The sequence below is a fragment of the Pteropus alecto genome, unplaced genomic scaffold (assembly GCF_000325575.1).
Source record: "Pteropus alecto unplaced genomic scaffold, ASM32557v1 scaffold75, whole genome shotgun sequence".
Classification (NCBI taxonomy): Eukaryota; Metazoa; Chordata; class Mammalia; order Chiroptera; family Pteropodidae; genus Pteropus; species Pteropus alecto.
Window position 1 is genome coordinate 16,916,255 of NW_006440638.1, and position 18,932 is coordinate 16,935,186.

At 40.2% G+C, this 18,932-nt stretch overlaps 1 protein-coding gene across 4 annotated transcripts in view; it reads left to right on the plus strand.

Moving 5' to 3' along the window:
• CADPS (calcium dependent secretion activator) overlaps positions 1–18,932 on the plus strand; it is a 456,128-nt gene that overhangs the window by 155,744 nt on the left and 281,452 nt on the right. The window lies entirely within an intron of this gene.

An 18,932-nucleotide genomic window follows, 5' to 3' on the forward strand; every position in this document is an offset into this window, starting at 1 on the left:
TCACTTCCCAAAAGTTCATTAAGCATCTTTATAACTAGTGTTTTGAACTCTGCACCTGTTAGATTATTTGACTCCATTATATCTAGATCTCTGTTCTGTTCTCTCATATGTTTTTTGCTTCTTTGTCTTCTCATTTTGGCTGCCTTTCCATGTCTGTTTCTATGTACTAAGCAATGCTTCTAAATCTCCTGGTCTTATTAGTGTGGATTTGTGAAGTGGGTGTCCAGTGGCACAGTACTGAGAGGGGTTCAGCTGCAGGCCAAATTTAGCCCAAGCCTGTGCCCCTCCAGGGCCACATGTTAAGATTCAGCGAGCAATCCACAGATGCTGTGCTTATAGTTGCCTCAAAAGGCCACACCAGAAATCAAGGTCAGCGCCTCCAGTGTGAGTCTAAGAGCACCTGACTCACTGAGGGTACACCTGGATGTGGCTTGGGTGGGGCCGTGAGTTGCAGGATGCGTGGTTTTCAGGGAATCATCTGGGTAGAGCGATCTCTGTTATCCAGTTTGATGACATCAGGTCTTTGGCGGCACTCTGTCCCTGCACTGGGTGAGAGGAGAACTCAACAGGTTAACAGTGGATACCACCGGCACTTCTGTACAGATGAGTATCCGACAATGTCTCCCTGTAAATCCCTGGTGCCCCCTGCACACAGCCAAATTGGCACTGGTGCTCAGAGCAAGCAGGTCCGTCACTGCAAAAGCTGCTCGCAGATGCGGCCCCTTTAAGAGGTGTCTGCCACTGCTGCAGCCTCCATCTCACTTAGCAGCTTGAGAATGGGCAGCCCCGCACCCTCGTCACATCATATCCTCTGCCACTGCAGAATGATTTCTTGCATTTCTTCCTATTTTTATGGCTTATTCATCTAGATCCCAGGTGATTTTCCTTGCTGCTTGCCCCTTGTTTCTGTCACAACTTTGTTGGTCACCAGAGGAATGGACAGAGCCTCTATCATCTACACAATTTTTTTCCTCCCAAACTATTTCTTGTCTTTTTGATAGTAGCCATTCTAACAGGTGTGAAGTGCTGTCTCATTTGTGGTTTTCATTTGCATTTCCCTGATGATTAGTGATGTTGAATACCTTTTCATGTACCTGTTGGCCATTCGTATGTCTTCTTTAGAAAAATGTCTATTCAGATCCTCTACCTGCTTTTTAATGAGATTGTTTTCTTGCTGTTGAGTTGTGTGAGTTCTTTGTATATTTTGGATATTAACCCCTTATCAGATTTATGATTTGTAAATATCTTCTCTTGTTTAGTAGGTTGCCTTTTAATTTTGTTGATGGTTTCAGTTTGATGTTGTCCTACTTGTTTATTTTTGCCTTTGTTGCCTTTGCTACTGGTGTCAAATCCAAAAAATCATCACCAAGACCAATGTCAAGGAGCCTATTGCCTATGTTTTCTTCTAGGAGTTTTATGGTTTCGGGTCTTACATTCAAGCCTTTATCTATTTTGAGTTAACTTTTGTGTATGGTGTAAGATAATGGCCCAGTTTCTTTCTTTTTTTTATGGCTATACAATTTTCCTAATCATTTATTGAAGAGCGTGTTCTTTATCCATTGTATATTCTTGACTCCTTTGTCATGAATTAATTGATCATATATGCATGAGTTTATTTCTGGTCACGAAGGAAAATAAGACTTAATTCCTTGGTCCAGGACTTTACATCATAATGAGAGAAATAATAAACATGGATGTAGCTATTAGACTATAAAACAACCCTATGAATAATTAAATAATTGAGTAATAAGTATTATACAAATCTAGTACAAACTAAGAGAGCAGTCGGGTCATTCTAAGTTGCTAGGCATATTGTCATGGGAGAGACCTGGAATTCAATCCCAGAGACCAGACCTTTGACAGTCATTTCAGCCCTCCATATCTTAGGTTCTTTGCAGGTGAGATGACAAAGCTGGCCAAGGTAATCAACCTCAGTAGCTAATGGCTTTGGATCCAGAAAATCAGAATAAGACAAGAATTTGAAACTATCTCACACAGGGGATTTAGGGAGAATTTAGAGGGAGTCTATAAATTGCATTAGGATGTCCATAAACTCAGTGGGGTGTGGGGAATTGCTTCTTCATCTCTACTAGCTTTTACCTGAAACAGTATTATATTAAATTATGAATGTAGGCAACAAACTATAATAAATTTTAACAGATAGTTTCATATCATTTTAGTAGTTGCCGCAGAAACCTTGAAGTATTGTTTATACTCATCAAAAATACTGTATTAGATTTGTTGTTAGATCTTGTTTTTTAATGAGTTATTAAATAAGCACATGTTAAAAGGATGTATTTATTTTGATATCTGTATATCTATAAAGTCGGTTATCTTCGTAATCCTCCAGGTCTTATTTTATGCATTTAAAAACATGATGAGAGGGGTCTATAGACTTCACCAGACTGTGTCAAGGAGTTTTAGGCAAAAAAGAAATTAAGAACCTCCACCTATTTTTGTTGCTCTTGTTGTTTGCTTTCTGCTGTAGCTGAAACCAATGGCTGGCACTCGGGGGAAGAACACAAACCAAGGAAAGGTAGCAATTCACAGGGGGATTTTGATGACATGAAAGGTAGGCCCAGAGGAAATCATAAGTCAGGAATTGAAAGAAGCGATAAGCATGGGCAGGCAGCAATAATTTGGGTTATCCTGAAAGTGTTTCATTTTCTGATTGCCCTGACAATCAACTTAATTAAGATTCATCCCATTATTTACTATTCCCCATCACTTCATTAAGAAACTTCCCAAAGACAAGTTTACAAATGTAGTGTGAGGGCTTAGAGATGGAAAGTTCAATGTTCTAGAATTTAAATCAGTGATTCTCAAAACTACCTGTACATTAGAATCACCTGGGAACCTTTAAAAAAATATCAGTGAGGGGAGTAAGGATAATTTGTGTTACTGACTCAGAGATACATGAGAGAGCCTTCTAAATGGCTGAAAATATTTTATGTCTTGATCTGAGTGGTGGTTAAATGGGTGTATCTATATATAAAAATTTATTGAGCTATACATTAAAGATGTGTACAGTTATACCTCAATTAAAAAAAAAAAGCAATTCCCAGCCCCTACTCCTGAAAAGTCATATTCAATTGACCTGGAGTAGTTCCTAGGAATCAGTATTTCTTAAAAAGCTTTCCCTGTCTCCACTAATCAACATTAGTTGATGCTAATGTGCAGCCAAGATTAAGAACCACCTAGAAGTGTCAAAGATGGAACCATTCACTCAGTCATTAAGTCCAAAAGTATTTGAAAGCTAACAAGTAGTGAGGATAGGGAGAAAGATAATTTCTGTTCTCAAGACTTTATTGAGTGAAATAAAGTACAGGTAATAATTATCACTATTGAGATATTAGCATGTCACCTCAGGGTCATCTATCTTCAGTGTCCAACCTCAGAATCACCCGGGGAGTGTGTTGAAAATAAGATTCCCAGGCTGCACCCCAGAGATTCTGACTCAGTAGGTCTGGCCTGGGACTTAAAGAATCTGCCTAAGAAACAATAAATAACATAAGATCTGGCACATAGTAGGAAAACAATAAATAGCTATTGAATGTATGAGTTACTGGGCCACAGTAGCTAGTTTAATAAGGAACAGCCTTCTGATGGATGCATTAAATAACACTCAGTTCTACGCTGAAGGAAACTGCAAATTGGAAATATTAAACAATTTGTTCAAGGTCCAATAGCTGGTGAGTGGGAATTCAAACATGTTACATTCATGAAAAAATGTAGTTTTGTTTTGTTTCCCTCCCCCCATCTTGGGAGGAAATAGAGTGAAGGGACTAGTGTTATGGAAAGAGAGGAGGAGGAAGTAACCTGATTCGTCAGATTATTTCTTTTGACACGCCCCTCTGTTTGAACAGTAGCTGAAGATGCCCTAATGAAAGCCAGTATTAACTATAAGATACTGGAAGACAGAATCTGGAAGCTCTGTGTTAGCACTTGCAAGTACCTTCAAACGCCTCTGCAGTGAAAGGGAAAGTGTTCTGGCATTGGACCTCATTTCCTCACATCCCACAGAGCTTTCTTCTGGGGCGGAGCCCTGGCCAAGAGAGAGGCTGTTAGCTCATTGTTCTGTCTACACTTGCTTTCTGCTCAACTTTCAGTCCCTGGAGCTTTACTGAAAGTCGAAATGCTCTTACTACACCTCTGCCCCTTTTGTTATCCTGCTCAGCTACTGCAGATGCCACAGCTGCTCAGCTCTCTGCTTCATCATTGATCCAACAGAGGAGGCAATTATAGCAGGGTCACGAAGTGACTCGACTGGGTTTCTTCAGGATGTCTGATTAGGTTTCATTCTAATAAAGGCTGGGAAGGAGGTGGGATTTTCCTACAGGGATCTACATATGTCCCGACTTAGGCTTTGGCTCACCTCAGTGCTTTTGCTCTCTCCAAAAAGACACCTCTCTTATAAAAAGGGAAGGAGTGCCTAAGGGCATGTACCCTGAGGAAAGGGTGGATGGGTTTAAAACACCACCTGTAGTAACCTTGGGTGGGTTACCTGACCTTCTAGCTAGTTCACTTTCCTCATCTGTAAAATGGAGATGATAACACACTACAGCTTGCTTCCGGTCAAGATGGCACAGTAGGTAAACATTGTGCTTGTATCCTCTTACGACCTCATCAAAATTACAACTAAATTACAGAACAACCATCACTGAGAATTGCCTGAAGTCTAGCTGAACATAAGTCCTACAAGTAAGGACATACAGAGGAAGCTACATCCAAACTGATAGGAAAGGCAGAGACACAGAATGGGCTGCTCTCATACCCATGAGTGGTAGTTAAAAATTGGGAGGGAAATCTCAACTGCAGAGGTCCTCCCTGAGGAGAGAGAGATCCCAGGCCCACCTCAGGCTCCCCAGCCCAGGGTTTCAGTGCCAGGGAGAGAAGTACCCATAACTTCTGGCTGGCTGTGAAAACCAGTGGAGATCATGGCTGAGTGAGATGGAAGGCTGATGGAGTCCCAGGCACTCCTCTAAGAAGGGCCTTCACATGGACTTACTCATGTGCACAGGCTTACTCATGGACTCACTCACTCTGAGCTCCAGTGATGGGGCAGCAGTTCAAAAGGCACCAGGGACATACAGAAAGGAACTGCATTATCTGGCTTCAGGGCGAGAGTTGGAGGGACAGCCTTTTCCCAGACAGAAGTGCTGTCAGAAGCCATTATCCCTTTGTTGAGCCCTGTGCCCCCACCCCCTACCCACAATATGCAGACTCAGGCAGCCACCTTATCTGAGTCTTCATCCACATAGCTAACAGTAGTTATCTGCTCTGGTGATTCCCTGAGACCCTGCCTGACCTAACTTGCAGGCCCACCCAATCCACTTTCAGGGGCTTTTCCATAACAAACAGCTTGTCTTGGCTCATGCTATAGATTTTTCTAAAATCTCTCAAAGGTTCACAAATCCCAAACATGTAGCATCTGGCCTCAGCATGCCTCATACCTCTTGCTAAGCACCTCTAATCTTGGCACTAGCAGCAGTCAGACTCAGTTCACAGCTTAGCCTCTCCCAGGTACCTCCATGCTTAGAGCAGATGGAAGATACCCACAGATCACTCAGGGCTTATGCCAAGTGACCCCAGACAGGGCACAGGCAATGGCTGAACTTGGCTAGGAGGCCCCAGGGCCAGCATGTTTAGTGGCTGGCTTCAGACCAACATGGAGCACTACCTGGTCACCTTCATAAACGATACACCCAAGGGCAGACAGGGCAGGCACCAGAGCCCTGCTAAAGTGAATCCTGCTCCATAATTTCAACCCCTACACAATAGCTATTTCATTGTAGTCACCAGCCAATCCTCACAACACATTAGCCTGAGGGTTAATCTCTCCCAGTGATGTGCAAACAGCAACCAAGGAGGGCACACATAACCCACAAAAGAGACACACCTGCAGCACCAGATCAGGTGACCAGGGAGACTGTGCCTCTGAGCCCCACAGTACACCTACTACATAAGGCCACTCCACTAAGCCCTACCTAATATATAGAAACAAACACAGGGAGGCAGCCAAAATGGAGAGACAAAGAAACCTGTACCAAATAAAAGAACAGTACAAAACTCCAGAAAAAGAACTAAAGAAAATGGAGACAAACAACCTACCAGATGCAGAGTTCAAAACACTGGTTATAAGGATGCTCGATAATCACAGTGAGAACTTAGACAAAAAGATAGGAAACATAAATGTAGAGGTAGAAAACATAAAAAAAGAACGAGTCAGAAATGAAAAATACAGTAACTAAGATAAAGAATACATTCTAGGGAGTCAACAGTAGACTGAATGGAGCAGAGAATCTAATCAGCAATTTAGAAGATAAGGTAGCAGAAAATACCCAATCAAAACCGCAGCAGCAACAACAACAAAAAAGAACCCGAGGAAATGAGGATAGTTTAAGGGACCTCTGGGATAAATCAAGCACACCAACATTCACATCATTGGGGTACCAGAAAGAGACAAGAGAAAGGAATTGCAAACGTATTTGAAGAAATAATGGTGGAAAACTTCCGTAACCTGGCAAAGGAAATGGATGTACGAGCCCAAGAAATTTAGAGTCCCAAACAAGATGAACCCAAAGAGGCCCTTACTAACACACATCATAATTAAAATGCCAAAAGTTAAAGACAAAGAATCATCTAAGCAGCAAGAGAAAAGCAGTTAATTACCTACAAGGGGGCTCCAATAAGACTGCCAGCTGATTTCTCAGCAGAAACTCTGCAGGCCAGAAGGGATTGACACAAAATAGTCAAAGTGATGAAAGACAAGGACCTACAACCAAGATTACTCTACCCAGCAAAGCTATCATTTAGAATAGAAAGACAGATAAAGATCTTACCAAAAAAGGAAAAGCTACATGAGTTCATCACCACCAAGCCAGTATTACAGAAAATGTAGGTGGGACTTCTTTAAGAAGAAGAAGAAGAAAAAAAAAAAAAAACAAGAAAAGATCAAAATTATGAATAAAAAATGGCAGTAATTACGTATGTATCAATAATTAGTTTAACTCTCTTCTCATTTAGGAAAAAAAAGTGCTACTCGTAGGAATGCTACATTTTCTAGGATTTGACGTTTTCAGAGATTGAACTACTTAAGAGAGAATGCTATAACTAGAATGATGTCATTTTTTTCCCCAAAGACTGTCAATATACTAGAGAGATTTCATGGCAAACTTTGGGGGTAAGGTTAGAACTATAATCCATGAGTTATCTCAGGGCAAATGAGAAAAGATTAAACGTAAATAGATTAAATACTCCAACCAAAAGATAGGGTAGCTGATAGGGTAAGGAAACAAGACCCTTACATATGCCGCCTATGAGAGACTCATTTCAGATTGAAAGAAACACACAGACTGAAAGTAAAGGTATGGAAAAAGATTTCATGAAAATGGGAACAACAATAAAAACTGGGGTAGCAATACTTACACAAGACAAAATAGACTTTAAAACAAAGGCTATAATAAGAGACAACGAAGGACCCAGTGATCTCACTTCTGGGCATTTAGAAACCCAAAAGAAACCCAAAGAAACCCAAAACACTACTTCAAAGGGACATGTTCATTGCATGTTCATTGCAACATTATTTACAATAGCCAAGATATGGAGGCAACCTGGCTGTCCATCAATGGAGTAATGGATGAGGAACAGGTGTGTCACATATACAATGGAATATTACTCAGCCATAAAAAAGAATGAAATCTTGCCATCTGCAATGACATAAGTAGACCTAGAGGGTACTGTGCTGAGTAGAGCAAGCTAGACAGATAAAGACAAATGCCATATGATTTCACTTATATGTGGAAGCTAAAGAACAAAATAAATGAACAAATAAAACAGAAACAAACTTATAGATAAAGAGAGCAAATTCACGGTGGTCAGATGGCATTGGGGTTGGGAGGATGGATGAAAAAAGTGAAGGGATTAAGAAGCACAAATTGATAGTTACGAAATAGTCATGGTGTTGTAAAATATAAGGAATATAGTCAGTAATATTATGATAATTATGTATGATGTCAGATGAGTACTAGATATATCAGGGTGATCACTTCCTAACTTATAGAAATGTCTAATCACTATGCTGTACACCTGAAACTAATATAATATTGTATTTAAACTGTAATTAAAAATTTAAAAAATATTTTAAAAATAATAACAACATATACCATTTCAGATCATGATGATTAAATAAGATTTTGCATATAGAGTGCTTAGCACAATGATGGATGCATAATAATACACACATATACAATATATATACATCAACAAAAGATAAATACACACATACTAACACACACACAAATATACACACAAGAAATATATTGTTATGTCCTGACTACTTTTTCCTTCCTCTCCCTACTTCAATACTCTGTCTGTGCTTTAAATTCTATTTATACTAGTGCTGTCCAATACAAATATAATGCAAGATATATATGTTATTTTAAATTTCTAGCAGATACATTAAAAAAATAAGCATGTAAAATTAATTTTAATGATATATTTTATTTCACTCAATATAGCCAAAACATTATTTAAACATATAATGAATATGAAAGTTTTTAAGAAGACATCTTACTTTTTTTTACTAAGTCTTCGAAATCTGGAATGCATTTTTCAGTTATAGCACAACTCGATTTGGATATTTCAAGTTTTCAACAGCCACATGGAGCTGGAGTCTAATATAATGGAGAGCAAAGCCATATCCCATCACCATCCTTTTATGAAACTTACCAATCCAGTATTTCTCCTTCAGGGCCCTTTATCTGCTTTTGATTCTTTCATTCATCAAGAAGTGTTTATTAAGTGCCTACCACATGTCAGGCACTGTGTTGAATGTTATGGATGCAAAGTGACATAGTCCTTGTTATCGGGTGAATTGCATCCCCCAGAACTCATATGTTAAAGATGTAAAACCCCAATGAATGTAATCTTATTGGAGATAGAGGCTTTGCAGAGGTAACCATGTTAAAATGAGTTTACTAGGATGGACCTTAATGCAGTATGACAGGTGTTTTTACACACATGGAGAACACCATGTGAAGACAGACATTCTGCTGAGAGCAGAATGGATTGGAAAGGAGTCAGGGAGGCCCCCTCTTATGCCTTTCTGGTGGGAAATTAGGAGCAACTGAGGAAAGAAGAGCGAGCTGGGAGAGATGGGTATTTGTGGGCAAAGGAGAAGAAAGCCTCAGTGTACCTCTGAGGCAGTTGCCTGTAGAGATAAAGGAGCTGCCTTGGAGGGGAGAGATGAACCCCAATGACCTCATCCCAACCATTGTTACCTGTCTAAAATTAGAGAATGTGATGCAAATGTTGAAGTAATCCTGAAAAATCTGTCAGCAAATTAAGAAGGAAAACACAGCAAAGGAGGCTGATTTTACCAGTTTTCTCGCAGAGCAACTCCCCCATCTTACTCATAGGAATATTATTCTTGTCAGAGATTATTTTTAACATCAATTTGAAACCCCAAAATCATCAAAGTTGCAGATATGCTGGGATTGATTAATTTATGTGAGGATTTTTTTTTTCTATGTTTTTGATCTACTTTGCTGGCTCTATGAGGAATATTTTCCCCCTATTGGGCTTTCAGAAGAAGTACAATGAAGAGAGGAAAGAGATCTTTCCATATTGAAGTTTGTTAATTGATTAAAAGGCTGTTAGTCTAGATCAGGGGTCCCCAAGCCCTGGGCTGCAGACTAGTACCAATTTGTGGCCTGTTAGGTACTAGGTAGCTTAATAGTAGGTGAATGGCAGGCTAGCCAGCAAAGCTTCATCTGTATTGCAGCCTCTCCCCAGTGCTAGTATCAGCGCCTCAGCTCCACCTCAGATCATCAAGCATTAGATTCTCATAGGAGCACTGGTCCCTGGTGCCAAAAGATTGGGGACTGCTGGTCTAGAGTATGGCTAGAAATTCTATAAAAACAGATACTATCAATGCTATTTGATATTAGATTCTCCTATGTCTTCTAAAATTTGATGGCATCTTTTTAGAAGTCTAAGAAATGCTACGTCTGGCTGGTATTAGCTTTGTACAAAAGGAAGAAACCGTCCTCAATATCCCCCAGCACTTGTTAGTGATGACAGCTTTAAATTCCATGTATGAATTCATCATCATTAGCACCAAGTCCAATTCAGAGTGGGCAGATGAAAGAAAACTTGCCAGATAAAAGGAAAATCAAATTAAGGATTTTAGTTAGGGGCAAAACAGTGAAGAAAGAAAACAATATTTGAAATAAATAGAACCCCAAAGGATACCAGTAAAACTTTTAGATATCATTAAATCATATGTGTCAAATGAAAAATGGAATGAGTCAAATGAAAGTCAAATGTGCATTCACATGAGTATAGCAGACGAGCATCTCACAGCTACTGTTTTCCATGAGTGATTGGTAGAATAGATTCAGAGAGCAGGGGAGGAACAGTTTCTGAGAGTAAAGAATGAAGTTAACATTTTATCACTCAGGCCAAAAGAAATGTCCCCAGGCAACTGGGCCATGGTATAACATTTTATTTTACTTTCTGCAGCACAGATATAATGACCTGAAATGGTCGTCTTTGTTTAAATTTCTTGTCTATTGCTTTTTTCCCCACTAGAATGCTCCGAGTAAGCAGAGACGTTGTTTGATTTATTCAATGCTGTGTCCCCAGTATTGAAAATCTTGCCTGACATGGAGCGGGTGTCCAATAAATGGGTGGAAGGAATGAGTGAAGTCAGAGTTAGGTCCTACAGATGGTGACCTAGTGTCAATTAGCCAAAAGTTTCCCATGTCAGGAATTTACTGATGGATACCCTATTCTAGATGAGGGGACTTTGCAAAGGAAGATGCTTTGCTATAGCAACTGGCTTGAACATTGTGTTATATACAATGACTGGTTCATTGGGAGTCTTTACTCACCTTTCAAAATTGCACCTTTTGCAACTAAGGGAAAATACAACTTGACATTTCACTCAGTAAGATTTGCCTGCTTTTCATCTTGGAATGACACATTATGTGACATTTGCCAATCTCCTATAGCTATGCCACATTATCCTAGGAGCCACTGGTTCGAATCTTTCTTAGAGCCCCATAATTCATTCTGACTATTTCTAGGGTCTGCCACTTCTAAGACTTTTGTCTTCAATTTACCATTAATCCCACTGAAGAAAAAAAATGGCATCAGTTTCTATTTCAGCTTCCTGGTGGAACAGGCTGAATGTCAGCATTCCTTAAGGACTATTGGATATTCCCAGGAGATTTCTCAAATCCACACAACAGAGTCTCCAGCTGTGAGCTCTAATGCCAGTTCTATGCTAGAAGTCAAAAATGTCCAGTGATTTCCCTTGGATTACCTACAGAACCATTCTCCACTCCCACTGAGAGGTCCCTCCCTGGGTTAAGTTACTTTTGGTAGAAGAAGGTTTGGAGTCTCTTAAGCAGCTTACTGCATTTTCAGAATTCATTAAGTAAGGTCACTTAGTTGGAGGTGTAAACTATCTCAGCAAACTCCTACAGATTTACTAAAGAGTTGAATCAAGGTGTTCACACATGAATTCATTTAAAGAACAAGCTGCCTTAACACCTTGTAAATAGTTCTACTGTCAAAATTTCACAAGCTTTTAATGTTTGTTACATAAAAGTGCTTATCTCTACAAAGGGAGTTGTGTGAACAGAATGCTGACATTGTAATGAAGTGATTGAGAGCATGGGTCTGGGGCCAGGATGTCTCAGCTCAAATTCCATTTACTGGCTGTCATCTTTCTCTGTGCCTCAGTTTCTTCACCCAGTAAGTGAGGCTTAGGGTGGTACCTATTTCATAGGATTATTGTGAGAATTAAATGAGATAATTCATTTAAAGTGCTTTAAATTTATATTAATTAAAATTATACGAAAGTTTAATTAATCACTTGCACTAGCCATATTTCCAGTGTTCAACAGTTATGTGTGACTAGTAGTTACAATATTGAACAATGCAGAGAAAACATTTCCATCTTCTCAGAAAGTTCTATTGGATAGAGATTGCCAGATACAGACTTAAAATCATCTCAGTAACTCTTGCATTTCCTTTGCTTCCTTCCAATCAGCCACTAAGTACTCGAGTCTATTTTTTTGTTTGTTTATTCTCTTTTCTCTGTTCTCATTATCACCTATCCATTTGTGCCTTGACATACAGCTCACTTGTCTCCCAATGACTCACCTTGTCTGTGGCATCCTCCCGAGCTTCCCCAGGCTGAGCCCCACAGCACTTTCTTCATTCCTCCTCTGTGGGGCTCAGCTCATAGCATAGTAGCTGGTCACTTGGACCTTAGTCTTCATGATCCTCAAAGGCAGAGACCACATTTTGTTTATGTTTGTGTCTCCCACAATCCTTGGCATATAATAGGCATTCAAAAGTTAGCATGAATGAATAAGTCTATGAATAAATGAACAAACCTTCCCCTTCCTGGGAAGAGGAGGCTATATCTAGTTCTTAGTCATCTGAAAAGCACCCTCCTTTGAAGCACTTCTGTGTCCTGAGGCAGTGCCAACAGGTATGAGCCTGTAAGTACCTGCTGTGAAATCAGATGGCAAGCAAGGCATCTCCTCCAAGCATCACTTTGGCCTCAGGCTTTTTAGAGAGATTCTACAGTGGTCTCATGGTCCCCTGAAAGAGGCGATGAGCTATGCTCTTATCCACATTGTCCACATCTGTGCCTTTAAGTGAGGTAGCTTCGGGCCCCTTTATGGGATCTTTTAGTCCTAGACCTCTACCCCCCACAACTACCAACACTAATAATAATAACTTTTCCCCAAAATAGCTATTCTCTCTTTTGTCCTAGAAGAGTAATGTGAGTGAGAATGCAGTTGCTGGGGTCCAATTAAGAGTTCCTAGCTGTGTAGCTTTGGGAACATTACTTAAAAGTTCTGTGTTCTGTTTTCCCTGACCATAAACTGAAGATAATAATAGTGCATCACTTATAGAGTTATTGTGAGAATTAGGGGAGACGGATCATGTGAATTCAAGCACATTGCCTAAGGCATGGTAAAAAGGCTAAATAGAGATTATAGTGTTAGTCCTAGAATTTCAGTTTAATGACACTCCAGATTCATAAGACTAGCTCCCCATTTCCTTCCTTTAAAATGTAAAAATGATCCCTAACAGGAGTGAGCCACTATCAAGGATTGAGCTATGATAATTATAATAATGAGAATTAAGGTTTATGTAAGGAGCATTTACTATGTATCAGACACTATATCAAATGCCTGACTTGAAATATCTAATTTGATTCTTGGAGGAATTTAAGAAAGAGAGGAACCAAGAAAAAAACCACAATGCCTTTTAATGACCTTTTCTCTAAAGTCACAAATCATCACTTCTGCTGAATTCTGTTCCTTAGAAGCATGCCATTAAGTCCAGCCCACACTCAAGAATTAGGTGGAGAATTAGGTTCTACCTCTTGAACGGAAGACAATCAGTAACTTTGTAGACATATTTTTAAAACCATCACAGATATAAGATGTATTTCTTACTCTGGGTTGTGGCCTAAAAAGTTTGAAAGTCACTTCTCTAGATTGATTATATTATCTAATTTATCTGTTAGGAATCATGGGTCCATAGTATGGTAGAGATAAAAGACCCATAGAGATTATACAGACCTTTAGAATAGGGTTGGCAAACTTTTTCTGTAAAGGGTCAGTTAGTAAATATTTTAGGCTTTGCAGACCATATGGTCTCTTACAATAACTCAACTCTGCTACAATAGTGCAAAAGCAGTCATGGGCAATATGTAAACCAGGCTTTGCAGACCATATGGTCTCTGTTACAATAACTCAACTCTGCTGCAATAGTGCAAAAGCAGTCATGGGCAATATGTAAACAATTAAGTGTGTCTGTGTCCTAATAAAACTTTATGTATAAAAAACAGACTGTTGGCCAGGTTTAGCCCATGGGCTATAGCTCGTCAACTCCTGACCTCGGCAGTGTTTATCAACCCTGGCTTTACAATTGACTAGAGGATCTTTTCATAATGACCAATGTCTAGGCCACAGCTCAGTTTAGTTAAATCAGAATCTCTGGGCATGAGAACCCAGATATCAGTATTTTTAAAAGAGCTTCCCAAGTGCAGCCAGAGTTAAGAAGAACCACTGATGCAGAGCATGCTCGCTCCCCTGAGGCCCAGCAGGATAAAATGTCAAGCCCTGAATCACACTCACATCAAGTGGCAGTGTCAAGACTCGCTGATACCAGGGAAAGGGGGTCCCAGGGAGCTGCAACTTAGCAGGTATTCACCGTCAGAAATAAAGCGTGAGATGTTGCCTGCATAAGACATACCTGGGAAGGCCAAAGGTCTGGGCCCCCTGGCAGAGGGACTTACAGAAGAATTGTGCTTGTGAGGCCTGAATTCATCACATAGTGACTTTGAGCAAGTAAATTCGCCTCTTTAGTTCATTTTTTCTCATCCATAAATAGCAAGCATTTTTGAACATGTATTGTATAAGGCAATATGTAAGTGCTTTGTGTTCTTTCTCTCTCCTAACCATTAGAATAGCCCTATGAGGTGGGCGATGCTAGGGTGTTTATTTTTGAAGAAAAGGAAACTAAGGATCAAACTATTTAAGTAAATAGTTTGCCCAAGATACCAAAACTAGGAAGTGTTTGAGCCAAGATTCAAACCCATCTTTGTGCCTTCGAAGTCCATGTGCTTGACTGCCTTCTATGTCTCTCCAGGTTCTTGTAAGGATTAAACCAGAAAATCTATGAAAAATAAGCTCTAAAGCACTGTGCATATGTCAGGCATTATTATAGGTCAGTTTTCACATTCGAGGATGTCGGTGAGCGGTGCTCTGGAAATGTTATCCATCAGAATGTCTTCACATGCATAGAGTCCTGTTCTGGTCAGCAGGCCACGTGGCCCCCGATTGCTGAGGAAGTCTCTCTAGACCACTACACCCACAAAGTTAGAGGTGCAGCTCCTATCTTCACAGGGCAGTACTAATGAGCATAGGCTATTCTGCCTCAAGGTGGCCAGGTCTCTGTCTTCCTGCTTCTGCCACAGAACACCTTCACTGTCATTAATAAGGTTTGCACCCACATCTCCATATTGTTTTAGGTAGCCTGTTAAGTAAGTGAATTGGCTTCCTTTGCCAGCAGGGCTTCCTCTTGCTGTGTCACCTTCTCTCTAAGCAAGGTTAAGATCTGTTCTGTTAGGCTGTGGCAGCACCCACTGCTTTCAGTCTGTCTGCCTATATTGGTCAGGGCCAGTCAGGAGAGAGAAACAAGTTACCTGAACAAAGCGGGTTTAAGGTAAAGGATTGTTATTAGTTGTTTAAAAGTTGTTAACTAAGTAACTCCAAAGGTAAAAAGAGAACTTAAAGTATATAGTGTTGCAGAAATGTTGCAAAATCAGACCTGTGAGAAACCGAGCACCACTCTGAGAGTTGGAGAACTCATGTTTATTATGCTGGCGGTCCCAGAAGAACTAGCATTCTGAAAATCTGGGCCCTGCGCTTAGGGGCAATTTTGCTTTTATAGGGTTTATCCACACTGTTGGCATGGGCTGATTGGTTGATTTGTCCTCAGGTGGTTACAGACCAAGGGAGTTGCTATGGGCTACGGGTAGTTACAGAGCATGAGATTTTCAGACAGGAACTTAAGCAATACATCTGTTATCTGGACAGAACAATCAAAGGGGAAGGTGAGTCTTCAGTTGATCTCTAGATCACTCTGCGCTTTGGGCCTATGCAGCAAGCATGTCTACAGAAGCAGAACAAAGCCGATTACAAGGTTAGCCATTTGAGTGGAAAATTCCTCTTCAGTAGAGGCAGCAACTGCAGGAAGTAGCCACCACCCCCTAGAGATAAGAGAACAAAGAGAATGGGATGAGATTATTCAAATTTAGAAGCTTGAGGGAGGGGAAACACAGAGCTGCAACTCAGAACTCTGAGGAGGGTGCTGGGTGCTGATGCTGGTGTCTCTGAGGTCTCTGAGGGCCCTATGAGTCTGATATGCAGGCCTCTGAGGGTGGGAGCTAGTGTGGTTTTCTCTGAGGGACAGCAGTGAGGTTGGTTCAAGTGCTAAAAACGTAGCACACTGGATTCAGCTGCTGCTGAGGGAAGGCACTGCTGCTACCAGAAGGAAAAAGTTTTGCTGGGGTGCAGCTCACAGTAAGTGAAATAAACAGGAAGGAGTAAGTACTTCCGCCTCTTCCACCCTGCAGCCTCCACCTAGTGCCACCTGTTGGCAAAGCCTAACAGGGAGTAGATGGCAAAGTAGGAAAAAAAAACTGTTTGCAGAATCCAAGCCCCTGCATCACACAGCCAAGCATGAAAGGATGGGTTTGGGCTTAGAGACAATAACTTAATTACTGACCCAATTCACCTCCTTGGCTATTGAGCATCTAAACACACTCTTCTATGCATTATTGAACTTCCATACAACAACAAAACAATTCTGCATCCACCTCACAAGATACAACTATCCTCTATACAATCAAAAACATTCTCACACTCTCTCCAAAATGAATGGATATAAAATCCTCAGTCATCATATCTATCTCAGGGCTATGTTAACCTTACTAAAATTCAATCACAGCTTCATCCAGGCTTTCTGTTCTTTAAAGACTAAATTATAAAGTTAACCTCCAAAAACTTCTATAAAATAGTGAGGGAAATGAAAAACCAAGACCTGGAAACCAGCAGAATCCAAAGTTCCAGGACAAGAAGAAAACATGCTGTGAGTGGCTTCTTAGGTATAACAATGAGAGGAGACAGTCTCGCTTTCACCCTTGATTCCCAGACCCATGAATTCTGGTGCTGGGAGACACAGCAGCATATAATTCTATGACTTAAAGCCTCTACTGCATCCTATAAGACAGAATCCCATTATTTTCAGGTGCTGTCTCCTAACCAGCAACATGCCTGAAACTTCAGTTAACCATTCCAACTTTAAATTAGGCCAATTCCTTTGGGTGATGGTTAAGGACGGTGTGGTAAAATGTGTTAATTCCATGGGCAGGAACCCATTGCTGCACTCCTCTTGCTATGAAATGAGTTCCTTGATCAGATGCAATGTTGTGAAGAATGCCCTGATGGTGGATCGGGCATTCTGAAAGTCCACAGATGATGATGCTGGCATCATCATATGGGCAGAAAAGGCAAATTCATAATGATGGTGGTTAAGGACGGTGTGGTAAGATGTGTTAATTCCATGGGCAGGAACCCATTGCTGCACTCCTCTTGCTATGAAATGAGTTCCTTGATCAGATGCAATGTTGTGAAGAATGCCCTGATGGTGGATCGGGCATTCTGAAAGTCCACAGATGATGATGCTGGCATCATCATATGGGCAGAAAAGGCAAATTCATATCCACAAGATGTGTGTGTTCCAGTGAGGACAAATTGCTGTCCTTTCTTTGATGGAAAGGATCTAATGTAGTCCATCTGCATCCATGTGGCTAGCTGGTCCCCCAAGATATGGTGCAATATGAAGATATTTGTCTCTGTTGTTGGCAGATTAGGCATTTAGCAGTAGGATTAGCCAGGTTAGCCCTGGTGAGAAGTCCATGTTGCTGAGCCTATGCATAGAATCCAATACTCAGGTATTCTATTATTAGCTCATCTTGGTGGTAGAAAGGCAGGAAATGAATTTTGAATATTTTCCCATTTCTTTATTCCTCAAATCTCTATTGAGAATCTGCTCTGTGCCCAGCATGATGCTGAGTGCTGGAGATACAATCGATGAGAATAACAGGTACTGTCCCTGTCCTTATAGTGTATAACTTACAAGCTAGGGTGAGAGACAGACATTAAAAAATTAATAAGTGAATACACAACATAATACTGGCTTGTCAGAATGACCGGAAAGGAACAGACTGATGTGATAAAAAGTAATAGAATGGGAGGTAATGAGTACTACTTTAGGAAAAGTAGTCAGGAGGACCTCTCTAAGGAAGTAAATTTCAGCTGAGATGGATATTTACTGTGAGAAAGACAGGGAGGAACCAGCATGGATATAAAAAGGGACTGAGTATACCTGACAGAAAGAAGAGAAAGTGTAGATGGCTCTAGGAAGGAGAAAAACTTGGTATTCAAGAAACAGGGAAAAAAATCAAAAAGGTCCATGAGCGGGAAAGAATGACTCAAGATGATATTAAAGAGGTTAGCCGAGATCAGATCATCTACTGAGAGGCCATAATTAATGTAGAAAAAGTGAAATGGGCCATTGATTGTTTTTCAATATGAGCATGACATGACCTTCTTCACATTACAAAGATATCAACTCTCCTTAAATTAATTTATAAATTCAATATAACCCTAATAAAAACCCCAACAGATCGTGTTATTTAGAAGGAAAAAAAACCTCACTTCATCTCTTTTTAGAGACAAAGAGCAAGAATCAGAGCTGGGAGACCAGGCAGAGAATGCTAATTAACTGTCCTGGTGAGCAATGATGGTACATTGGAAGAGTGGACTGGAAAAGAATGGTATCCTTATTGATCTTATAACTGAGTTTATACCCTTTACCACATTCTTTCTATTTCTCCACCCTCCTGCCACCAGCGGTATAACCTTGTCACTATAGTTGATAATACTGTGCTGTATAATTAAAGTTTGCTAAGAGAGAACTTAAATGTTCTCCCACACACAAAAAAAGTTAACTATATGAGGTGATGGATGTGTTAGTTATCTCGATGGTGGGAATCAGTTCACAATGTATACATTGAATCAAATCATCACATTGTACACTTTAAATATATGACAATTTCATTTGTAAATTGTACCTCAATTGAAAAAAGAAAAGTAAAGATGGCATCCTTCAAGAATATGGTTACAAGATCAGGCTTATGTTCTCAATAGGCCAACAAGATGTAGGCTTATTGGTTCCAATCCATTTCTAGAAGACTGGAACAATATATCGTTTTTATCTCTTGCGTCAACTCTGATCAAGTGATTGTAGTTGTGGTGAGCAATTTTTAA